At 38.8% G+C, this 26,970-nt stretch overlaps 1 protein-coding gene across 4 annotated transcripts in view; it reads left to right on the top strand.

The window, feature by feature from the left end:
- The window catches only part of AHI1 (Abelson helper integration site 1), a 217,191-nt gene that overhangs the window by 147,075 nt on the left and 43,146 nt on the right, over window positions 1–26,970 (top strand). The window lies entirely within an intron of this gene.

Raw genomic sequence — 26,970 nt, 5'->3', positions numbered from 1 at the left:
GGCATGACCTCGTCCACCAAGAAGAATCAAACCTCTCTTCTTCACTGACTATAATCACTACATTTTTTTTTTTTTTGCATTCACAATTCTGCATTTTTTTTCATATCCAGGAGTATATTTTCAAGTTATTTTTTTTTTCAAGAAATATAAATTGAAAGTTATATTACCTCAATCTGCATATTTTAAAATATCTCTCATTTGTCTTTGCACGAGACAGCTTGCCAGGGGTTTTAGTCCTTTTCCCTTCAAAACACTTGGGAACTGATCATCTTAAGATGCCTTCTGTCATTTAGTAGCTTGGGAGAGACAGTAAATATCAGTATGATAGTTATCCCTTTGTATAGGTAGTCTGTTTTGCCTGTTCACATACTACAGATTTTGTATTTTCTTTATACTGAATATCTTAGCTCAGATTTGATGCAAAAACATGTGGCTTTCTTTTCACTGATTTGTGGCCTGAATGGTATTCACTCAGGCATGTTACTATTATAGGAAAAGCAAATAAGACATGATACAATCATAATATTAAGATTGTTGTTGTTGTTTAGTCGCCAAGTCATGTCCAACTCTTTTGCAACCCCGTGGACTGGAGCCGTGCCAAACTCCTCTGTCCATGGGCTTTCCCAGGCAAGAATACTGGAGTGGGTTACATTCCCTTCTCCAGATCTTCCCGATCCCAGCTCAAACCCGAGCCTCCTGCATTGGCAGGCAGATTCTTTACTACCTAGCCACCTGGAAACCCTAATATTAGTTTATGTGGAAATAACTAGATCATGCCACTTTAAGAGCTAGTTGCTGCACCTGCTTGTAGCCTATAGGAAGTTAAGGATAATATCAAACTCAGATTAATCAGAGGTCATTGTCTGAACCCTGAAAGGCAGGTGTAAAAGTTAGTTAATAGTTAAATCAGCATAGGCTTGAGTCCCATAGTTACTTTAAATAAAGGACTTATTTGCAAACCAAAGAGAAATAGCAACTAGCATAAGGAAGTCTTCCACCCACATGTTTGGTCTTTTCTTATTGTAAGTTATTACACAAGAAACATGGTTAAAATCTACCTGCCCCTTAATGTACAGTCATATGCACAGCAATTCCCATAGCTTTTCCTATTTTCTGGTGGAATTAAAACATGGTAAACCATATTGAACATATAAAGAATTTTTAGTGATTTGAGGAAAACTGTTTTTGAATCTCTTCCAGTGAAAACAGGTAAGATAAAATTCAAATAACATCAATATGGCCTATTGTAGTCAATCATTTTTGTAAAGTTTCTACTGAGAAGTGAAAGTGTTAGTCTAGTCATTCAGGGGTGTCCAACTCTTTGCGACCCCATGGACTGTAGCCAGCCGGGCTTCTCTGTCCATGAGATTCATTCTCCAGGCAAGAATACTGGAGGATCTTCTCCAGGTGATCTTCCCTACCTAGGGATCAAGCCCAGGTCTCATGCATTGCAGGCAGATTCTTTACTGTCTGAGACACCAGGGAAGCCCAAAACTTCTGTTCATACATTCCAAACATGTAATGTTAATACTATTTCTTTTTTTTAATTTTATTCAGTGATCTTACAACCTCCATTAATGAGAACCACTTTTCTTTAACAGAGGGATTTTTTGTCCGTTTACAAAATTATAGCTTATGTTTTCGTAGAAGTCTGCACATCTACCATGAGTTGAAACAAACTCCAGGCTGTCTCATAAGAATTATACCAGTTATAGAACACTTTAGCCATCTAAGTGTTGCATAAATTATTAAGAATTAAAATATCATAGCTTGATTGGAAATTTAAATGTTGATTCATTTTTCTTCATTGTTGTAAGACCAATTTAACAAGCTATTCATTTATTCCACAGTTAAACTCCCTCTAGGTTTTCTAAGGGTTTGATTGATAAACTTTTGTTACATGATTTTTCATCAGTGGTTCACTTTACTGTGTTTTAGAGTATTTTCCTATTCTGAAAATATATCTGAGATATTTGCAGTGTTGCTTGCCCTTAACAGTACACTTGTTAATAAATATACATGCAAATTAAACTTTTTTCTGAGCCTCTTTTGCATTATATGATTATGGTTTATATGATATTAACTCTACAACATTTTGAGTTGTTTTTGTTGTTAGATTATTATCATTGTTTATTTCACTCTGGGTTCACAAGATTGCTACGTATTGCATTATTACATATTAGCTTAATACACTTTATACATATGTTTACATAAAATATGCCTTTCACATTTTAACATACTGTCAGAGGCAGCTTGTTTATAGATAAATATATGAGTTCAAGTGAAATGTCTTTGATCCAAAGAAGCACTTTATTTTCTCTAATCTATAGAATTTTCCAGGAATTCATAGTATGTAAACTACGGTGAATGTGCCCCTATAAAACTCATAAAACAGAGCCTATGGCCAATCTCTTCCTGAAGGTAATTGCAGGGTGGAGAGGGAACTGATAAACTGTAAGCTTTTATAACTTAAGTCATAAAAGAATCTGTTTTCACTTATCAATAAAGTAGCAATTCAGAGCAATTCTATTGAAATTCAAGTGTAAGTCCAAAATAGGTTTCTTTAAAGACCACTTGTGAGTTGTCTGTAACATTTTTCTTAAGTATCTGCATGTTTTTCTCCAGACATTGTAAATTATGAAGCTTATGTTGATTTTTCCCATTAGCATACTTTACTGACATCTGTTTTTATCAGATTTTTCCCCAAATCTCTTTTGACTTTGCTAAATTCCTCTACCTGACAAAGTTTTAAAATTCTGAAAGTGTTATATTCCTGGAGAATTGTCACACAACAGCGGCATAATAGGAATTTATTTTCTAAACTATCAACAAACATTATGTATACAGTACCCATAGAACAGTACAATACCAAGTGCTGGGTAGTTGTGAGAGTTGTATGAGGAAAGTAGCAATATAGAAAAGTATAAGCATGTTTTGTGTCTCTGAGTAGCTCTTGGTCTCATTTGAAAGTGAGGTGAGATGAAAGTGTTAGTTGCTCAGTCATGTCCAACTCTGCAGTTCCATGGGCTGTAGCCTACCAGGCTCCTCTGTCCATGGAATTCTCCAGGCAAGAATACTGGAATGGGTATCCATTCCCTTCTCTAGGGGATCTTCCCAACCCAGGGATTGAACTTGAGCCTCCTGCACTGCAGGCAAATTCTTTACTGTCTGAGCAACCAGGAAGGCCTGTAAACAGTTAAACCTCAACACATGAACTGAATATAAGTTCAGGGCAATGAGTACAGATGTCATGTCACCAGGCAGCTTGTACTCAAGTATAGGAATATGGGATGGGATTTGAGTGCCATAGGAATTTCCAGGGCTCAAGTAGTTTGGGAAGGCAATTTAGAGTAGAAAGGTGCTTAACTGAATCATAAAGGAAATACGGGATTTTTAAAAGGAGTAGGATATTCTAGACTGGAGTAACAGTGTGACTGAAGATAGTAAGGAAAGGAAAGTACACAAAGTTTATAGATGGAGACAGTTGGCATGAAGCAGAGCTTTTCAGAACATGAGATAGATTAAGAAAAGGTAATTGGGACATGATTTATCAAGATCATTGGATGTTAGATAAAGAATTGAGACTTCTTCAGTATAAGCAACAGTAAGGCATTTGAGGATGAGAATAATATGATCAAGGGGTGATGTTTTTTAAAAAAATTAAAAGCACACATGAAATTGCAGGTAGTGGAGACCAGAAAAAAGTAGGTGCTCTGTAAAGCTATCATAATCCGCTTTCCATGGTGTTAAGGATCTGAATAAGGAAAGAACAGTAGAAATGGAAATAGAAGTATGCTTACGAGAAATATTTGGAAACTAGAGTCAGTGTTGGAAACTCAAAAGAAAAAAGGTAACATAGGAGACAGACACAGGTTACTGAGAGAATGATGGCTGTTAACAGATTTTTTTAAAATAGGGATACAGGATGATGTTTAGAGAAGAATAGATTCTGTATTAGACGTGTTAAATTTCACATAACCATAGGCCATGTACAAGTAGAAATGTTCAGTAGAGAACTGAGAATATAGGCTTGGACCTCAGAAAAGAGGATGAATTTGAAGATCTGCATTTGTTCTGCTTGAGAGAACCGCACTGCACAGCTCTGGGCTCCAGAAGAGAGCTCCAATGGTCAGAGGGCCCAGGCCTCAGTTGTGGCAATCCCACACATCATCATGGATGGGGAGCAAGCAGACTCTTCACAACAGGTGTCCAAAGGCCTCGTCCTGGAAGGAGGCAGATATCCAGTCTTTAGAAAAAGCTTGGCCAGAAACCATACTGTTTCTACTCATCTCCCAAGTTTGTTCTCCACAGAGTTATCTATCCAAGGCATTGGTGGTGGTGTTTAGTTGAGAAATTGTGTCCAACTCTTTGTAACCCCATGGACTGTAGTCTGCCAGGCCCCCAGTCCATGGGATTGTCCAGGCAAGAATATTGGAATGGGTTGCCATTTCCTTCTCCGGGGGTTCTTCCCGACCCAGGGATCGAACCCACGTCTCCTGCATTGGCAGGCAGATTCTTTACCACTGAGCCATCAGAGAAGCCCATATCCAAGGCATAAATATCGTATGTTAAAGGTCTTGGGGTGCACCCCATCTCCTGCCAGTTGAAGGCCAAGCTATGTAGCATGTGATTTGAAGCCTTTTGCTACCTTTTTAGACATACTTCCAGCTTTTCCCCCATGTTAACGCTGGCTGCTCTGAGCTACTTTTAGTTCTCTAAACATGTCCAGGTCTCTTGCAGTGAGGAGTAATTGTAGAAGAGGGCTTAAGAACACTGAGTCCAGACCAGATGTCCTGGCTTAAAGTCCTGCTTTGGCCACTTTTACTCCATGTGACTTCAGACAAGATTCTTTATCTCTTTATCTGCAAATGAGGATAATACCTACTTCAAGGATCGTTGTGAGGAATGAATGAGTTGAGATACATTCCACTCAATATGTTTCTCTATAACAGATATTGAATATTATTTCATCACAGGAGATGGCCAGATAATAAGAACAAGACCATGTCCCAACCCTAAGGTCTAGAATCCAAGGGAGGACCCCAGAGTCCCAGCTAGAGCATGGAAAGCAAGAGCCAGGAAATCTGATAAATGTTGCCTCAAAGGCCTGCCTGTGTCTTGATCAACCTCCTTTCTTTTTCTCTTTTCATATGTATGTATTTATTGCATATTGTGGCTTTTTCTGGGAGTTAATGCAGAAATCCAGTTACACCAGGACAACAAACATATAAACTAGGACTGTCTTGGGCAGTCCTAAATGTGTGAGCACCTTATCCATCCATTCTGTAAGTCATAGCAGCCAAAATGAACTTTCTAAAATGAGAGTCAGAATGGATTATCCTTGTCCTTTTTAACACTCCTCAATAACTTCCTCTTACATGTAGAATAAACCCCAGATCCTTTCCTGGGGCTTACAGGGCCTTGCATGATTTGGTCTCTGCCTACCTCTTCAGCATCAACTTATGATATCCTCTGCTCTGAGTTTCTGGAACACAGCCAGCCTTTCTCACACTCACCTATCAGCCTTGAACATTTGGCCTCTCTGCCAGGAATATACACTCCCTTTGGCATAATGGGCTTTTTCTTTAGATCCCAGTAAATGTCAGGCGTTCAGAGGATCTTCCTTCAGCACTCTATCTGAAGTAGATATTCCCCACTTAGTCTTTTTTATTGCACCTTTTTTCCCTTCTTAATGTTTAGCTCAATTTGTAATTTTTTGTTCAGTTGTTTTCATATTTATCTTTTTGTCTTCCTCAGTCAAATGGATGTAAGTTTCCTGAAAGTAGGGGCCATGTCTGCTTTCGTCACCATTTCTTATAGATTGTCAGCATGTACAGTTTAAATGAATAAAGACTGAAACTATAGAAATAAGCGCAAAGAGCTAGCCTAGACCTCAGGGATGTCCATATTCAGAAGGTTGGAAAAAGCCCCATGGAAGACAGAGAAGAGAGACATAGAAAGTCAGGAATTGTGTAGCATCTTGGAAGCCAGGGGAGTCTAAATAGAGGGTGTTTTTGTGCTGTCATGGGTAGTCAGAAATGTTTGGGAGATTGGGAGCAGAATGGAAGCATGATGAACTGGAAGCAGTTTAGGAAACCTGTCTTGAGAGGAGGATGGAAAATGCAATAGCAGTTAACATAGCCTTGTGTGTATATTGTTGACTTACACAAAAGAAAGTAATGTTGTGTAAAAGGGCTGCCATGAAAGAAACCTATATAGAACAATGAAGTAAATGTTTCTTTTTCTACATTCTTCAAAAATGAAAAGTTAAGTTTTTGTATTTATGCAGCATTATTACTTTCAAAATGTTTCTCAGAGGAAGGGAAAAATCCAGGAACCTCAATGGAGAGAAAGATGCAGACTGTATTTTAGCATTTGACAAAGGAGTAGTGTAAGGGCAGCTGTAGCAAGATTCCTTTGTTGTTTTTGTTCAGTCACTAAGTCATGTCCAACCCCATGGACTGCAGCACACCAGACTTCCCTGTCCTTCACTATATTCTGGAGTTTGCTTAAACTCATGTCCAGTGAGTTGGGTAATGGCTTACTAAGTACTTAAAACTTTTCTAGTTGGTAAAATGAGGATGTTTGAAGAAGCTGATCTTTTAGGTATACTTTTGGGTCTTTTTTATCTGCTCTTACTATTCCAAGAAAACACATTAAAGAAGAAAAACTAAACAAACTTCTGATAGTCATCACTTGAATAATCACTGATCATTTCTCTCATTCCTTCTGTTCTCAGGACTCAGAATTCACCCATTTACTATATATCTAGAATAGAGAGCGCTCACTTGTGTCTACTGAATTGGCTGACAAATGCCCATCACCACCATTGCTACTAGAAATTCCATGCTGCTTAATTAATGGACATGGGTTAGTTGTCTTTAGTAGATCAAAAACCTAAGTCCTTTCAATACCAACCAAATCTCTCCAGTTTCATAAGCCCAGTGCTTGGTGAAATGATGCCAAGCAGTAGAATATGGTGTTCAGATAACTGTTTAACTCAGCAGGGGTTGGAGAGTATGTGCAGTACAGCAGGGAGAAGAAGGGACACTGATCCTGCTGCCTGGGGCTCTACTGAAAGAGCACCCAGTAATTTATTTGGCTCTTTTCAGTCTCTGACTATCTTTCCCATACAAATAAAAACATGTTCAGTTATATAAACTGGTAGAAGTTGAGGAATCAGCTCATCAAAACTATGAATCAAGAATAATTCAAAAGTACATAAATCTCCTAAAACAGTACATCCAAAGCATTAAAAAAAAAAAAAAACTAAAATGAAAATCTTTCCATTTTAGATTCTAGCTGAAGTACTTTCTTAGTTAGGCTAGTGAGATGTCTAAAAGTATGAACACATGGTTCCCTTGAGACCTGACTCCAGAGGAATTATTTTGGTCATTTTTTTCCCCCCTGAAAACAGCAAAAAGAGCAAGTGCTGGAAAGGAGTCTGTTCCCTCGGGAACTTAAACTGGGAAGACAGGAAGACAGGAGCCGGAAGGCAGGAGCTCCATTAAATGCCATAAGGGGAGGTAGCGATATGCCCCACTCAGAACATTTGCTAGCCCTCTAGCCTGTTTCTTTGGAGTAGTACTTCCTGTCACTGTAAGTGCAGCATGTGTTTCTGTAATACAAAGTAGCCAACGTGCAGTTAGTAAATAGATGAACGATGTCAATAAGATTGCAGACTTTTTCCTGCATGGTTTAAGTTCACAGCCATCAAAGGCAGGCTTTTCTCCTAACCAAATGGAAAGACTGAGTAATTTTAGAAAAAAATCTGAAATGCCTTTTGCTAATGGCTGATTTAGTAGCTTCAATAGCTGCTAGTACAAATGAAGAAGCTGCAAAAACATTTCCCTTAATTTCAGAAAAATTGTTTTGTTTGAGAGATGAAGAAATCTAAAACCTGATTGGGTTTTTAATTTTGATTAACTGGTCTCTACTGAAAGTAAATTTTTTCATGGACCTGACTTAACAGTCATGCTGGGTGCAGATACCAGCAGAGGTTTAATACTATATTAGTGCTTTGATTAGAATTGTTAGTTTCTATCAGCACTCTAGTTATAAGTTCCATAGATTTTAAGTAGTCTGAAACAACTGCATTTTTCATAAGCCTCATTCTACAGAATGCAAGGCTTTATAGCAGAAAGGCCTATAAAAATTATGGAATTTTGTCTCCCCTCGTAAACACCACTAAAAGAGAGGTTTTCCATGTTCTTGTTCAGCACTACAATATGAGAACTGTCAACTGCGTTACACGTGGTATCACTAGCTATTATTTATATTACTAGTGTTCATAATGATCCCAAACCTCCAAGATTGTTCATCATAATTATATGTGCATTGACTACTTACTGTGTTGCCAGTGTATCTTTATACTTACTTTCTTTTCATCTGTGTAATTCTTTAATAAATAGTATTATCCCTTATTATTATCCCGATTTCATAAATTACGAAACTGAGGCACTGAAAAGATAAGTGTCTTCCCTAGGGTCACACAAATAGTAAATATAGAGCCAGGAAATTCTTTTTCCTTTTAGTTAACATGTTACCCAAGAGCCTCTGGAGTTCTTGATGTTTGCCAGAGACTGCACTATCTGCTAATACTGGGATATTTTGATGAAACCGTTGCAGTGTTTCTAATCTCTACACATCTTTAGCCCTTTAGCTTCAACATATGAGAAGGATGTATCACTGGTTACTGGAAAAAAAAAAAAAAAAAAAAACAGTCCCCTTGCTTGTGGATACATTCTTTCCTAGAAAACAAAAATTACTTCTACTTTAGAAACTCTGTGTTTTCATTAATTACTCAAGTTTTGTGCTTTACTACAAAAGATTAGTATCTTGATTTTGCTTTGCTTCTAGATCGTTACAGAACAAGTCAGCTTCCTCTTCTATAAACATGGCTCTTGAGATGTTTGGGCCTGTCTGTCTCATCTTGACCGTCTCTTTTTTAAGATAATTCCATCCATTTAATCCTACTGAATCTATACTGAATCCATCCAGTTTGTTCACGTTCTTTAGAAAGTGGCATCCAGAACTGAACTTAATATTCTAGTTGTGATATGAAAAAGAGTGATATTTTGGGTTTCTGTCATCTGGATACTGTGTTTGATATTGATTTTAAAAATAATTTCTTGATATTTTAAAAAATTTACTGTCAAACCTGTCTTCCCATTATTTACCCGTTTGTGCTTCAGTATGCCCATCTGTTGAAAGGAGGTAATAATAGCACCCACCTCAGAGGGTGGTGCTGTTCACAGTACTGAGCTCAGTACTGTCTAGCTCACAGTAATCTCTCAGCTTTCCACTATTATTGTTTAGCCCTAAGTGCTGTGGTCCATTTATCCTTGTTGAATTTCAACAGTTTATTTTTTACTCACTATTCTTTTGAATCCTGATTATTTTTTTCAGCCCTGGTCACTCCTCAACTCTGTAACATGAGAAGATTTTGTAATGCCCTTTGTTAACTGTCTTTATTCACAACATTAGAAAAATATTGACCAACCAAACAAAATCAAAAAGGCAAAATTTTCTTTATCTATGGTCAGTTAAAGTTTTTGGAGAAGGCAATGGCACCCCACTCTAGTACTTTTGTCTGGAAAATACCATGGACAGAGGAGACTGGTGCGCTGCAGTCCATGGGGTCACTAGGAGTCAGACATGACTGAGCGACTTCACTTTCACTTTTCACTTTCATGCATTGGAGAAGGAAATGGCAACCCACTCCAGTGTTCTTGCCTGGAGAATCCCAGGGACGGCAGAGCCTGGTGGGCTGCCGTCTATGGGGTCGCACAGAGTCGGACACGACTGACATGACTTAGCAGCAGCAGCAGCAGCAGTGGTTAAAGTTTTTATAATCAACAAAATGTCTTATAAATAAAAGCCATTTTGCTTGGGGGATATTACTGTTTAAAAGCAGTTTCAGTGTAACATTGCATTGTCCTTTAGCAAAACATTTACTTGCCTGTCTATTAAAATAAGATTTAATGATTACTTGAAACTTTCCTTTTAATCAATATAAAATTTGATCCCTGTAAGGAAGCTTTAAATATATTATATAACTGAAACCAAAACTTGAGTCGATCATGCTATAAAATGAAGCAATTACCTAGAAAAAAATTTCAGACTTATCATTTTATGGGATATTGTTTTCTATTTGGGGAAAATTTAATCATAAGTTATCAAACTAGTCCTCTATGTTTTCTGCCTAGATGGACATTTGCTATCTCCCAATCTATCTCATGTTCCATAGATTCTTTCCTCACCTTGATAAACATACATGAGTTCACCAGGTTTTTTCTTCCTGTGACGCCTTTTATCCTCCCAGTTTCTCAGTGTCCCCAGAGATCAGTCTTCCAAGAATGCAGACACCTTTTGTTGTAACCACATTATTGGGTCACCCGTTAGTTTAATACATAAAGATTAAGTAGATAAGTCCCTAGAGGGATTGAAACTTCTTGTTCTGTGTTTTTAATTAAACTTTATAAAGTTTTCTCGTCACCGTATCTTGGCCTGGTAATATGACATGAGCAGACTTCTCTTAAGTGCACTTTTTGGATTCAAAGCTTATTTTGACAAACCAGGAAATAAATTTCCTTTTCAGAAATAGACTTGGAGTTCATAGATCTATATTTTGTTTGGAAAATACAATTATATTTGAAGTACTGCAGAAGTATTTGACTGCAAAACACCATTCCTCTTTGATAAAGAACTTTAGGAGTTGAGTAATAACAACCATACCTAACATTTGTTGGGCACTCACTATGTACCACTCACTATGGAAAATGTTTTATGTAGGTTGCTTCATGAATGGATTAATTCTGTAAGATAAAAGCATTATCATTATCATCATCATCATTTGCCAGTAGAGAAACTGAAACACAAAAGATCTTTAAGAGTCTTGTGGAAACATTTTAATTGAATGTGTTAATGCACTGTGATAGATGAGCCTAAAATATTAACTCCCTAAGAGCAGAACCATTTTATACTATTAAACCATCACACTCAAATGTCAGTCAATGGCACAAAGCAGATTCTGTGGAAACTGGGAGCAGCTCAGGTAATATTAGCAGCAGTTAATACCTATAAAAATAATTGTTAGGTTTTAAAACCCTGCTCTGTAGTGTGTATTATCTCATCCTATCTTTGTATCATCACTGTAGCTTGTAATGGCATTAGACAGGGGTGGTAATGAAGAGAGTAGACGGCTGAGCAGTACTGATAGAACTGACCAGAATGACACCTAAGAAGAGTCATGAGGACCTTGAGGATAGGAAAGAGCCAAATACAGATTCCTCCCTCTTCATCATCTACCATGGATGTTGCCTAAGAAAGCCAATTGCAAACTTTGTTTCTTGGAAAACATCCCATCTACCCATCAAGAAGTTTTAATCAGATATGATTTGAGGTTAGTGGATAGGGCCTTAGATTTCCTCAGAATAGTGGCACTTCAGTTCTCATAGCTGTGGGGTGGGTTAAAGACACATAAGTAACAAGAGTAATCTGGATGTGAGAAGGGGATCTTGGGGTTTGGTGGGAAGAAAGGGGCCCAGAAGCTGTGGTTTTTCTAGTGCACTGGCAGAGTCACCTGTGACCTTGAGAAAGGAAATTACAAACACCTGCTATGCTTCAAACTATGCTACCCACATGCCACAGACAGCTGTTTGAAGAACCGGACTAAAAAGAACAGGAATGAAAAGGTAATCACCCAAGAATGAGGTGATTGGACTTTTCCCTTCTTCCTTGAGACCTACTTTTAAAACTCATTGCACACACTCAAGTGTCAGCTGGTACCTTAAGCATGAATGACTCCTTAGTTGATGTTTCTAATCTTAATTATTCTTTTCTTTCTCCATTCTACTAGAAAAATCTTTATAATAAATATATAGGCTGTTAACCATTTGGTAACCAAAGAACCTGAAAATGAGTACAGCTCAATAAAATTACCACCTTCCTTGGGACTTATTTAGGTCATACCTGAATGGTCTAGAGGTTTTCCCTACTTTCTTCAATTTAAGTCTGGATGAAGCACAAGGTGGAATCAAGATTGCCAGGCAAAATATCAGTAACCTCAGATATGCAGGTGACACCATACTTATGGCAGAAAACGAAGAACAACTAAAGAGCCTCTTGATGAAAGTCAAAGAGGAGAGTAAAAAAGTGGGCTTAAAACTCAACATTCAGAAAACCAAGATTGTGGCATCTGGTCCCATCAGTTCATGGCAAATAGATGGGGAGACAATAGAAACAGTGACAGACTTTACTTTTTTGGGCTCCTAAATCACTGCAGATGGTGACTGCAGCCACGAAATTAAAAGATGCTCCTTAAAAAAATAAAAAATAAAAGATGCTCCTTGGAAGGAAAGTTATGACCAACCTAGACAGCATATTAAAAAGCAGAGACATTACTTTGCTGACAAAGGTCCGTCTAGTCAAGGCTATGGTTTTTCCAGTAGTCATGTATGGATGTGAGAGTTGGACTATAAAGAAAGCTGAGCACCGAAGAATTGATGCTTTTGAACTGTGGTGTTGGAGAAGACTCTTGAAAGTCCCTTGGACTGCAAGGAGATCCAGCCAGTCCATCCTAAAGGAAATCAGTCTTGAATATTCTTTGGAAGGACTGATGCTGAAGCTGAAACTCTAATACTTTGGCCACCTGATTCGAAGAACTGACTCATCTAAAAAGACCCTGATGCTGGGAAAGATTGAAGGTGGGAGAAGAAGGGGATGACAGAGGATGAGATGGTTGTCCTACTCAGTCATGTCTGACTCAATGGATATGAATTTGAGTAAGCTCCAGGAGTCGGTGATGGACAGGGAAACCTGGCGTGCTTCAGTCCATGGGGTCACAAAGAGTCGGACATGACTGAGTGACTGAACTGAACTTTGCACTTGTATGTCACTAATACTACCAGCATCCTGGAGAAGGGAGTGGCAACCCACTCCAGTATTCTTGCCTGGGAAATCCTATGGACAGAGCCTGGGGGCTACAGTCCATGGGGTCACAAAGAGTCGGACACGACTGAGTGACTAACACTACCAGCTGCTTAGTTCTTACTGACAAAACCTTGGTAATATATTCAACTTATCTATTTCTCTTATGTTCGACATATATTGTTTACTCCTTCTGTTACATTTTCACAATATGACCTCTTTTGTGCATTTCCACAGTCAGAATCAAGGCTCTTCTCTCTGACATGAATTGCTATGGTCTCCATCTCTATGTTATTTTTGCTTGTATCTATTCCCTTATTCATCATGGCTAACTTCACTTTTTGTAGCCATAATTTCTATGATTTTTTTTTTTTTAGTAACAGCTTTATTTGGATAGCATTCACATAGAAAAATGTTTGCACTTGACCCAGAGGGATGGTATGGGGAGGGAGGTGGGAAGGGGGTTCAGGATTGGGAACACGTGTACACTCGTGGTGGATTCATGTTGATGTAAGACAAAACCAATACAATATTGTAAAGTAAAAAAAAAAAAAAATGCTTATTCTTTTACAGTCTGCAGGTCATTGAATTTTAGTCTATTCAGTTTTGAACCCATTATCAGTGTCCAATTTTAAAACATAGTGGTCACCCCGAAAAGAAATTCCATTCTCAGTAGTAGTCACTGCCCCACTCCATTGCCTTCTCTCCCTAGCCCCTGGCAAATAATAATCTGATTTCTATCTCTCTGGATTTGCCTATTCTAGACATTTTACATAAATGCTGTCATAATATACGTGACCTTTTGTATCTAGCTTCTTTCACTTGGCATGTTTTCAGAGTTCATCCATGTTATAGTATGCATCTTTTTTATGGCTGAATAATATTCAATTATGGATATGACACATTTTATTTATTCTTTTATTTATTGATGAGCATTTGGGTTGCTTCCAGTTTTAGCTGTTTTGAATAATGCTGTATGAACATTTACATACAAGCTTTTGCGTGGACATTGATTTTCGTTTCTCTTGAGTGTGTATTTAGTACTGAAATTGCTGTGTCATATAGTAACTGTGTTTAACATTTTGAGGAACTGCCAAAATAAAGTACCTGAACCATTTTGCAATCCCACCAGCCAAGTATGAGAGTTTCAATTTCTCCACATCCTCACCAACACTTGTTAGTATCTTTTTTATTATAGTCATTTTATTGAGTGAAAAGTGATATCTCCTGATTTTGATTTGCATTTTTTAGTGATTAATGAGGTTAGCATATTTTGTAGTGCTATTTGTATCTCTTATTTGGAGAATTTATTCAAATTCTTTGACTATTTTCTAGTTGAGCAAATTATAATTATATTTTACTATATAATTGTCTAAATTAGATATATTTTAATGAATATGGTATGTATGTATGTATATATGTAGGGGATTCAGATCTTATCATACCAAGGGTAGAAATACAGTTTTGTTTTTAGAAATGGAGTTGAAGTTAGCACATCTACATTTAATTTGGAAAATAGGATCACATTTATAGTTGTGGGTGCCCTCTAGAAATATTTCTATTTTAAAACACCATGCCTCTGTGATAACTTAAAGAACTCTGGCATTTGAATCATAATTATACCTGAAACATACTATATGCCTTTCATATGCCAGGAATATAGCATATAAATCAGTTCAGTTCAGTCACTCAGTCATGTTCGACTCTTTGCAACCCCATGAATCGCAGCATGCCAGGCCTCCCTGTCCATCACCAACTCCCGGAGTTCACTCAGGCTCACGTCTATCAAGTCAGTGATGCCATCCAGCCATCTCATCCTCTGTCGTCCCCTTCTCCTCCTGCCCCCAATCCCTCCCAGCATCAGTCTTTTCCAGTGAGTCAACTCTTCACATGAGGTGGCCAAAGTACTGGAGTTTCAGCTTTAGCATCATTCCTTCCAAAGAACACCCAGGACCTATCTCCTTTATAATGGACACCAACTTAATTTCAATAGTGTGTAAAAACTTTAATTTGGTTCTTTTCCTTCCTGCTTCCTTTTTGCTATTGTGGTCATAGAAATTGCATCTTTATACATTGTAAACCATCAGCACATTTTATAATTCTTCATGAAGTTACCTTTTAAATCAGGTGAAAAGTTGCTTTTAAAAAAGGACACTTACACTGTCTTTGCATTTACTTATGTAATTACCTTTATCAGTGCTCTTTATTTATATGGATTTGAGTTACTGTCAAGTGCCCTTTTATTGCAGCCTGAAGGACTCCCATTGGTTTTTCTTAAAGGGCAGGTCAATTAGCAACAAACTCTGTTATCATTTATCTGGGAATGTATTAGTTTCTTCTTTTTTTACATGGTGATTTTGCTGGATATTGAATAGTAGATTGAGTTTTCTTTCCACATTTAATGTTGAAAGCATCATCTTACTAACTTCTGAACTCCAAAGTTTCTGATGAGAAATCTACTGATAATCTTATTGAGAATCCCTTCTATGTGATGAATTGTTTTACTTTCACTGCTTTCAAGATTCTTGGTCTTCAGTAGTTTGGCTACGATATATCTAGGTGTGGATCTTTCTTACACTGTATGGATTTTGTTTAAGCTCTTGAATGTGCAAATTAATTTTTTTAATCATTTTTGGGAAGTTTGTGTCATTATTTCTCTAAATCTTCTTTCTTCTCTTTTCTGTCTTCTGTGCTGTGTGCTAAGTCACTTCAGTCATGTCTTACTCTGTGCTATAACCCTATGGACTATAGCCCGCCAGGATCCTCAGTCCATGGGATTCTCCAGAAAAAATACTAGAGTGGGTTGTGTTTTCTTCTCCAGATCTTCCCAACCCAGGGATTGAACCCACATCTCTTAAATCTTCTGCTTTGGCAGGTGGGTTCTTTACCACTAGCGCCACCCAGGAAGCCCTGTCTCCAAGCAAGAATACTGGAGTGGGTAGCCATTCCCTTCTCCAGGGAATCTTCCAGGTTTGATTCCTGGGTCTCCCACATTGCAGGCAGATTCTTTACTGTCTGAGTCACCAGGGAAGCCCTTCTAGTGAATATTGTACTTTTCAACTCCAGAATTTCTATTAGCTGATTTCTATTTTGCCATTTGAAGTACTGTTTGGGAAGTTTTAGAATCTCTTACTCAACCATCTTCATCTCTGTATGTATCATAATTATATTTATATGCTAAAGTAGAGATGTTTTCCATCAAGCTGCTGCTTCTGTGATATTACTATCTTCTTCCTCATTAAACCAAATACTCACATGTGTATACATGAACTTTTTTCAGAATTTTTGGATTATCATTGGATTTAGAAATAGACAAGCCTCAGTGTTTAAATAAGATGAGCAGTTACTTATTGATATCTTATTATCAGCAGCCTAAAAAGCTTTTCTTTTTCCATTTAAATTTATTATTTAAGATTCCTACACAGAGTCTTCCCAAATTAACTGAGCTTATAGTCATTTCAGTATAAATATAAACTGTAGTGATCAGATGGACACACATGTTAGTATACATATATCAGCTGTCACTTTGGCCTGATTTCTGTTTACCATATAACTTCCTAGTTTGATGGCTTCAAGAAATTGTAACTGAGAAGCTAATGTAAAGAAAAGTGCTTTGATGATCTTCTTCAGGTGCCATCTGTAATAGAAATACCAAGTCTTAAAGATCCTCCTTTGGGCATAAATCTTAGCAAAAGCCAAAGTCAGTGAACCAGACATATATTTACTTGGTTCCACGCAGGCCTCTAACTTCAAACTTAAATATGTAAGGTTAGTGATTAACAGCATAGATTTAGGAGAAGAGCAAACCTGCTAACATTTAGAATCTGCCAAACTCTGTGATTTAGACAAATAATAATCTTTTAGTTTATAATTGAGGAAACAAAAGCATATATATGAACATGAAAGTTCCTCAGTCATGTCTGGCTCTTTGCAACCCATGGACTGTAGCCTGCCAGGCTCCTCTGTCCATGGAATTCTTCAGGCCAGAATACTGGAGTGGATAACTGTTCCCTTCCCCAGGGGATCTTCCAAACTCAGGGATCAAACCCAGGTCTCCCACATTGTAGGCGGATTCTTTACCAGGATTCATCTGCCTGCAATGCGGGAGACCCAGGTTCAATCCCTGGGTCAGGAAGATCCCCTGGAGAAGGAAATGGCACCCCACTCCAGTACTCTTGCCTGGAAAATCCCATGGATGGAGAAGCCTAGTAGGCTGCAGTCCGTGGGGTCACAGAGAGTTGGACATGACTGAGCGACTTCACTTTCACTTTTCTTTACCAGCTGAGCCACCAGGGAAGCCCAAGAATCCTGGAGTGGGTAGCCTATCCCTTCTTCAGGGGAACTTCCCAACCCAGGAATCGAACTGGAGGTCTCCTGAACTGCAGGTGGATTCTTTACCAGCTGAGCTACCTGGGAAGCCCATACAAAGGCATAATAAGAACTAAATAGGGTAGTTATGGATGTATATGTGAACATGCATGTGCACGCAAATATATACCATGTGCATGTATTTGTATGTGCATACATACAAACACATACATACATAGGGTAAAGTGCTTAGCACATGCCTAAATAGTTCTCAAAAATATTAAGTACTATAACTCTTTGTATGCATTATATAATTGCTTGTTGTTGTTTAGTCGCTGAGTTGTGCCTGCCTCTTTTGCGTTCCTGTAGACTGGAGCCTTCCAGGCTCCTCTGTCCATGGGATTTCCCAGACAGATATACTGAAGTGAGTTGCCATTTCCTTTTCCAGGGGATCTTCCCGACCTAGGCATCAAACTCATGTCTACTGCATTGGCAGGCAGATTCTTTACCACTGAACCACCCGGAAAGCCCCGATTTATTAGTATAGTAAGAAAACAGTTCCAGAATGGAACAGTACAAGTCTGTTTGAAGAATGCAGTAGGATAAAAAAATAATATTCCATTTTTCATAAGGAGTATAATTTCTGTGTGTAATCTTTATAAACCACTGCTTTGAAGTATGAAGTATAAAATTTATAACTACTAAGACTGTGTATAAAGCTGAATAATATGTTTGCAAATATTCAGATTTACTTTTGTTTAAAAATATTGTCTTCAACTAGTTCTTTTTTTACTGATTTTACATTTACTCACAGCTCATGGCTTGTTAGAATTTTAAAATGATTATACTTTTTTAAGTAATTCATAAATTATTATTTTAATATTCATTATCAGCATGCACCCTAGTACTCTTTATTGGCAGCTTAAAGGTAGAGAAACAGCAGAGTGACTTGTGCAGATATTAAAAATATCCCTTTTGTCAAAAGGGCCACCAGACCAAAAACAATGACACATAAAACGGAAACTCCCAAGGACAGGGCTGTGATCACTTCTTTCTTCCCAGCCTTTAAGAATAGCTCAGACCCAGTTGTATCTATTGCTGGGTGAATAGGTTTAATCTTTCAGTTTTGCTTGTTTTTCTATTTTAAAAATTTCTCTAATCCTTAAGAGGTTGTAGGGAAACCTAAGAAATGTTTACTATGACTCCTAGTTGCCGTTTGAGCGTGAGCTTTTTGAAAAAAATGATGAAGTAGATGTTAAAATTACTCAAATCTGGAGCTAGTCAGCATTTCAGTGAGATGAGGGAAACTGAGAAAGATAAGTAAAATAGGAAAGGGGAAACAAGTTTACTTTTTATAAGTTTTGCCAGTAACAGTTTGTTATAAAGCTTGATTTTATATTTTAAAATGTTTCTTAACCAAATGTTTGCTAACCATGTAGTCACATATTTGATATGTGCAGAAAATAAACATATAAGTTTTATAAAGTAGGTCATCAAAATAAAGGTAACTAAACCTCAAAGTACATCAGAATCACCTGGCAGGCTTCTTAAAACAAATTTCTGGGTCCATCCCCAGAATCTATGGTTTTAGTTGGTCTGGAATGGGGCCCAAGAATTTGCATTTCTAACCAGTTTCCAGGTAATGTCATTGCTAATCTGGAGGCCACACTTTGGGTTGGGTACCCTCATCTAAACCGATGACTCATAATTCTCCTTTTGTTATCCCTCCTAAGAAAAATAAAGTGCATTATCATTTTTCTTCACTAACAACAACAAAAATAATCCGCAGTCCAATCTATAAAAGTCTGCATCATTTTCTTGATTTTTTTTAAAGGAAATAACCAATACAGAGATGTATTCAACGAAGCACTAATAATTCACTGTAGCAAAGTATGTGAATGGTGATGTCCAGTAAGGTGTTTAATACCAATCATCATATAAAACCAGTAGCTTCATTTATAAGGTCCAAAATCTCAGTCATTCCTATTTGTCAAAGAAGGAAGAAGTATTTCCAACTGGTAAATTCCAAAGAAATGCTTTATCACTATTCTTCTTTAATTATGACTAGCAGGCTTTTCCTCTGTGGTATTACAACAATCAAACAAGCTTTTCTGGTCCATGTGTGATCACAATGAATACAGTTACACTGTTATCCAGCCAATCAGTGTTTTGAATTCATATTAAAATTTGTGAATGCTGTTCTTTTGTAATAGGTATTTGAATACCTGGTATGATAGAATTTTAAAAATGGAAGGCATACCACCTAGCATCTGGTCCAGACCCCTTAGTTTACACACATCCAGTTTGTGTTTTGTGCTATGTTTTAGCTTTGGAGGCCCAATCAGGACTGAAAACTCACTATCTTGATTCCTAGTTTAGTATTTTTTCCATTAACCTTTACCAGAAGGTATTAGAAATTAAATATTTTCAGTTATCTGTTTAATGAAGCATTTAAGGTCCATATATACTTACATAGCAGATAGTTTGATACAGAGACAATAAACTTTGTGCAATTATTATTTGTTTTCTTTATCTGTTTTCTTAATCACACTAATCTTTCTTATTATCCAGATAAGATCAGTTAAAAATAATAGGACTTTAATTTCTTTTTATTAATATCTTCAGAGTTGTCTTACTTAGTGTTCATAGAAATAATTGTAAGAGACTGTGTATATTTCTACCACATGATGCTTGAAATAGGGTTGTATGTTTTTCCATTTATCTCATGAAATAAAATACAGTCCCAGTGTCACTATTAGTAAAGGAGTCATTTGAATGTTTAGTAATGTACTTCTGTACAATTGAGGATTTATTGTTAAATTTGATTTTCTACCAAAGTTTTTAATCTGCTGTTTTATTCTGTTTTAATAATAAAGACCAAATAGTCCTTGTCATAATTGAGAAATGAGACTTTCTTAAAGTTTAATTTCACTTGTTAACTGCTGGGAGGCAGCAGGCATGCACAGCCGGTGAGGGGACTGGTAGAGGTAAGGGGACCATGCCCAGTATGGCTCACGGGCCGGGGCAGTGATTCTCAGGTGAGGTAATGGGACCATGCCCAGTACGGCTCACGGGCCGGGGCAGTGATTCTCAGGTGAAGTAAGGGGACCATGCCCAGTATGGCTCACAGGCCGGGGCACTGATTCTCAGGTGAGGTAAGGGGACCATGCCCAGTATGGCTCACTGGCCAGGGCAGTGATTCTCAGGTGAGGTAAGGGGACCATGCCCAGTACGGCTCACGGGCCGGGGCAGTGATTCTCAGGTGTGTAGTGATTGGCAACTGGGCAGTGGGCAAGACGTACCTATATAGAAACTGTGCCAACAGCATGTTCCTGGAGAATTACGTGCCTGCCATCTTCAACTAGTACACAGTCAGCGTAACCATAGGCGACAGCTAGTACCTCCTGATTCTCTATGACACAGCCAAACAGGAAGACTAAGAACAGACCAGACTGATCATCTGAGGCTTTTATCTTATCCGATGCCTGATGTTCTCCTTATATGCTTCTCTGTGGTAAATGTAGCCTTATTTCAAAATGTGAAAGAGGAGTGGGTAACAGAACTTAAGTAATACATGCTAAATATACCTGTTGTATTAATAGGAACTCAGATCTCCAAGTGAAGTGAAGTCACTCAGTTATGTCCGACTCTTTGCAACCCTGTGGACTGTAGCCTACCAAGCTCCTCCCTCCATGGGATTCTTCAGGCAAGAATACTGGAGTGGGTTGCCATTTCCTTCTCCAGGGGATCTTCCCAACCCAGGGATCGAACCCGGGATTCCCGCTTGGAGGCAGATGCTTTAACCTCTGAGCCACCAGGGAAGTCCATTCTCCAAGGTGATCCCCAAACAAGACAAAGATATGAAAGACAAACCTGTGTCTGGAATAAGGGTGGAAACTAGAAAAAGAAATGGGAGCACACTGGCTGTGTGGAATGTTCAACTTGAACACGTCAGGGATTGAAGTGTTTAGTGAGCTATCACAGCCATTTTAACTTCAGAGAAACAGAAAAAAAAAAGTTCAATATGTATAAATTTTTTCATTTCATAAGAAACATTTCCAGTGGCCAAGAAAACAGTCCATTTCTCTCAGAAAGCATATGAAATGCTACAGCTACCCTCAGACTTCTTGTATATAATGAAGCAGTTTAAAACGAGAGTGTTTAAAACTTGAGAGTATTTAAAAAACCCTTTTGTCAGAGTTCTATAAAATTCATTAAGAATGTTTCCCTAAAAACTGAAAAAGCAGCAAACCCATCTAAAGCCACAATCTATTCTAAATACTTTATTTCAACTAGAAACTCTCAGGAGTTTCGTAGTTAAAAAGCTATAATCACCTCATGTTGTAACTAGGAGGAAAACAGTGCTATAAAGATAACGACCTAGCTTATACCATCCATACTTTTGCATAGTTCTTCTGGAATCTACACAAAGAAGCATCTTCTCCCTTTGCTCCCATTACTTGTTCTTGTATGTAAGTTGCTTTCTATTTTAATACATACAGAGTGATGAAATAACAAGGCAAACCACATAGCCAAAGGTCACTCCAGGCCTACAAGAGACGGACATCCCAGAGGAAACAATGTATACGATCAAAGAAGAATAAAGATTTTATCATCACTTGAGCCAGAAGTGTAACCTAAATATTTCTAACACCTGATGTGCTTTCTTTAAGAATACCAAGAGTGTAATAAAGTCCCAATTGCATTTATCATGAAAACTAAAAATGTACACATTTTAGTTAATGTGCATTAAATACCTGTAACAAGGCTTCTGTCAAGAAAAATAAAATAGTTACTGAGGTGTTTCTTTTTGTTTCATCTTATATTAATTGATAATAATGCTGCCAAAAACCATAAGAAGTACCCTTAATCAGTCTTTGGCTGAGTACTGATCTGCACCTGCATGGGGCAGAACCCCATAAGGAAAGAACCGTCACTGGAGCAGGCTACCCAACAGAAAGAATAGTTGTCAGTCCTGCCAGCCAGATGGACAAGTCTCCTAATACGTGGGGCGTCAAGGGAGAATATCAGGAGAATCACGCCTTGGTGGTGGAGTTTATTGAGTCCTAGAGAAAAGTCTTCCTGAATATGCTCTAACAAAACTTGAAAGAAAACCTGAAAAGGGTCAGACCAATCTCAGCTCACTACCTGCCAGAAAAATGTCCAACACTCTTTAAAAGAACACGAGAAAATCCAGCACTCACCACTGTAAGCTACATACACATTACTTTTCCAGGACTGTTGTGTCAGATTACCATGAACATGGTGTGGCTTAAAACAAGAAAAATTTATTCTTTCACTGGTCTGAAGGGCAGGATTCTGAAATCAAGGAAGCAAGGAAGAAGCAAAGGGAAGAGGTGCCTCATTGGCTGCATTCTTGCACGCAGAAACTCCCTGACAATTATGGACCCGCAGAAGCAGCGTTGGAGGAGAAAGTGCTCAAGTGTATGATTTATTCCACGTAACTTAGTTGGTTGCATGACTTGGGGTCATTGTGAGTATTAATTTTTGGATTGCATCACCGATAACATTGCAAGGAACATTGGCTGTTGAGAAATACTGGTTAATGTTCCTTCAGCACAGTGGTATCCATTGAGAAGTCTTCAGAGACAGCTATTCTAAAGAAAAACCTCACAGAAGATAATGCAAAGAGGAATTCACCTGTCTTATGGTAGCCTAACAGACTCTGCCTAAACCAAGATATAGTATATGGCAAACACTGCTAAGAAGTCTGAGAAATATGTCCAACAACAAAAAAAAAGCTTGCCAATGACCCTTCTGCCATGAGTGATTATGCCCTAGCAACTCAGCAAGTGTTAAGTAAGGGAGGGAACTCTGTTTCAAATATGTCAATAATAGTCAAAATGTGACCAAGTGGATTTTGTGCAAGATTTTATTTCCTAGACCTGTCATTACCAATATGAGCACATAAACACATATTTTTAAATTTCTGTCAAAAAAGAAAGATTGCTAAAAGATTTCAGAAGTCAAGATAATTTCACAAAGATTTCATCAGTTCAAGATTTGGGTCATAGGTGGCTCAGAGGGTAAAGCGTCTGCCTGCAATGCAGGAGACATGGGTTTGATCCCTGGGTCAGGAAGATCCCCTGGAGAAGGAAATGGCAACCCACTCCAGTACTCTTGCCTGGAAAATCCCATGGACAGAGAAGCCTGGTAGACTATGGTCCATGGGATCGCAGAGTCAGACACGACTGACTTCACTTCACTTCACTTCACTGAGGAATGAGGGATTTCCCAGTGGTAAAGAACCCTCTTGCCAATGCAGGAGACATAAGAGATGCGGGCTTCAGTCCCTGGGCCAGGAAGATCCCCTGGAGGAGGGCAGGGCCCCAGTATTCTTGCCTGGAGAATCCCCATGGACAGACAAGCCTGGTGGGCTACAATCCATGGGGTCGCAAAGAGTCCAACATGACTGAAGAATGATATTTTGTCACGCCTATGTGCAGACTACCATATGCACAAAATGGTGCATTATAGAAGATACTTTTCAAGAGAGTGATCAGAACAGATTTTCTGTGACAAGGCCTACCAAAATAAGAAGAAAATAGAAATAGTATTAATTCGTGACAAAACTGCATGAAATTGTGTCTTCCAAAGCTTGGAGACTAAAGCTCCCAGTATGGCTTTACTTTATCCTAAAACAGTGAGATGACAGCGAAATCTAATTGGAGATGGAGAAGACATGACTTCTGCCAAAGCCACTGCCAAATTAAAAGAAGCCAAGTTTACTGTGTATACTGTGATGCTGAGAAGAGAGTAGTAGTAGTGAAAGTGTTAGTTGTTCAGTCATATCCAACTCTTTGTGACCCCATGGACTGTATCCCTCCGTCCATGGAATTCTCCAGGCAAAAATACTGGAGTGGGTTGCCATTTCCTCCTCCAAGGGAATCTTCCCAACCCAGGGATCAAACCCATTGCAGGCAGATTCTTCACTGTCTGAGCCACCAGGGAAGCCTCAGAAGAGAGTAAGTGATCTTCAAATGAGAAGATAATGATAAAAGCACACGGTGGGACTTCATTGGTGGTACAATGGCTAAGACTCTGCACTCCCAATGCAGGGGGCCTGGGTTCAATCCCTGGCCAGGGATCTAGATCCTACCTGCTGCAACTAAAAGATCCTGCCTGCTGCAACTGAGACCTGGCACAGCCATATAAGTAAATTAAATATTTCTAAAACAAAAAGCCACACTGAAATACAAGCAGATTCTCACAACCCACGTGGCTTTTGTCATGTGTCTTCAGCATGATGATAGAATGGTCATATTATAACTCCACTGCCGCCCACATGTGGGCTGTTGGCATGTGAAACACACTGAGTTCTCAGTGGACAGCAATTTTTCACCTAAGTGTCAGTAATGGTGTGACAAAACAGGGCAGCTTTAGGGAATGTAGTCTCTGTCCTAAGGGTGGTAGTTGCGGAGTTTAGCGATGAGGACATTGTTTCTACATCAGGAGATAGATTATAAGGGTGTGGAACACAGTGCCTTTAGCTGGGTGCCAATGAGGTATTGCCAGTTTGCAATACCATAAGAGATTGGTGAAGAAGGCTGAGCGCCGAAGAATTGATGCTTTTGAACTGTAGTGTTGGAGAAGACTCTTGAGAGTCCCTTGGACTGCAAGGAGATCCAACCAGTCCATTCTGAATGAGATCAGCCCTGGGATTTCTTTGGAAGGAATGATGCTAAAACTGAAACTCTAGTACTTTGGCCACCTCATGTGAAGAGTTGACTCATTGGAAAAGACTCTGATGCTGGGAGGGATTGGGGGCAGGAGGAGAAGGGGACGACAGAGGATGAGATGGCTAGATGGCATCACTGACTCGATGGACGTGAGTTTGAGTGAACTCCGGGAGTTGGTGATGGACAAGGACGCCTGGCATGCTGTGATTCATGGGGTCGCAAAGAGTCGGACACGACTGAGCAACTGAACTGAACTGAACTGAAGAGGTTGGTAACTCGTGATTCGCTTGACATCGTCAGCTTATGTGACTGTATTCTGTTTTAGTTGGCCAGAGCTGCTGTAACATAGACAGGGTACTTAAACAACAAAAGTGTATTTGCTCACAGTTCTAGAGGCTAGAAGTCCAAGATCCAGTAGCTGGCCAGGCTGGTTCCTCCTAGCCTCTCTCCTTGCCATGCAGACGGCCACATTTTCACTGTGTCCTCAAGGGGACTTTTTCTCAGTGCACGTGTGCTCATGGTATCTCTTCCTCTTTCTACAGGCATGTCAAGATGAAGAACAATAGGAACAAATCCCCAGGCAGGTTCTGGGACAGGGTCTCAGGTGTCATGAAAGGGGCACAGTGGGCCTGCAGGTGACCCAGGGGTCAGTCTTCCCAGCACAGCCAACTGCCCATGTGCTGCTGTCCAAAAATGTGCCTTGTCTCTCGTGAGTGGTGAGGGTATCATGTCCCTCATCCTGTCCTCTGCTGCTTCTTTCCCATGTTCGATACTAGACAAAGATGGCCTATACGTGTATTTCGTTTAAAAAAAAAAAAAAAAAGAAAAAATCATGAGTTTAAATCCTGATTCTACCACTTACTAGTTCACTATAAGCAAGTTACTAAATTTCTCTGTATATCAAATTTCTCATTTATGAAACTGAAATAAGACTGTCTGCCCTCAACAGGATTGTCACAAAGGTTGAGTAAGAAAATTCACATAAGCAGCTGGCAAGGGACCCAGCACATGGCATGCACATTTTAATTAGCTTTCCGCTTCTGTGATAGGGCAACACAGGAGAATTCAGGAGAAGAGGTTTGGAGAAGGAAGAATGGAGGAAAAAATTAAGTCCCACTTGTACATGAGTGAGTTGGCATCAATGTACTGAAAGTTACAAAAGATTTGTCAGCTTTAAACAATATCCTACATAATAGGTTGTAAACTAGGGCCTATGCGAAGCAGTACAATAGGAATTGTATTTTTACCATTTAATTTAATTATCATTACTGCCCTTGTATTGTATATCATTAGTGCCCTTATATTGTATAGTGACAGCAGTCAATTCCAAATGTATCCATTAAAATCTTCTGGTTCATTTGTTAATAAATATTTTAAATTAATTAAAGGCACCACAAAGAGTTTTATAAGCTGTTATGGAATTCCTAGCTTCCCATGGCCCATACTGTAAGTCTGAACCTTCCAGCATGTATGATCTGGCACCTACTTACTCCTGAACCCTCGGCTTTCCCACTTTCTATCCAGATTCTTCCCTCTAATGCCAAACTCCCACCATATTGAACTACTTGGGATTTCTGTTCCCTGGACTCTCACACATGGGGTTCAGTGCCTGGGACATACTTTTCCATCTTTTCATCTGGCTATTTCCTGATTATCTGTCATTCTCGGCAAAGCCTAAGCAAGGTTCCTCTTCTAGAAGTTATCCTATTTATCACTGTACGTTCACAGAACCAGGCACATTAGGATTTCAGTAAATACTTGTTAGGTGAATAAATAAGTACTCAACCTAAATGCTATGAGTCGGACACAACTGAGCGACTTCACTTTCACTTTTCACTTTCATGCATTGGAGAAGGAAATGGCAACCCACTCCAGTGTTCTTGCCTGGAGAATCCCAGGGATGGGGGAGCTGGGTGGGCTGCCATCTGTGGGGTCGCACAGAGTTAGACATGACTGAAGCAACAGCAGCAGCAGCAGCAACCTAAATGCAAAGGGTTGTAATGATAGTTTTCCATTACATTATACTTGTATA

This window comes from Bubalus kerabau, chromosome 9, assembly GCF_029407905.1.
Source record: "Bubalus kerabau isolate K-KA32 ecotype Philippines breed swamp buffalo chromosome 9, PCC_UOA_SB_1v2, whole genome shotgun sequence".
Taxonomy (NCBI): Eukaryota; Metazoa; Chordata; class Mammalia; order Artiodactyla; family Bovidae; genus Bubalus; species Bubalus kerabau.
This window is presented reverse-complemented; position numbering and strand designations above follow the sequence as displayed.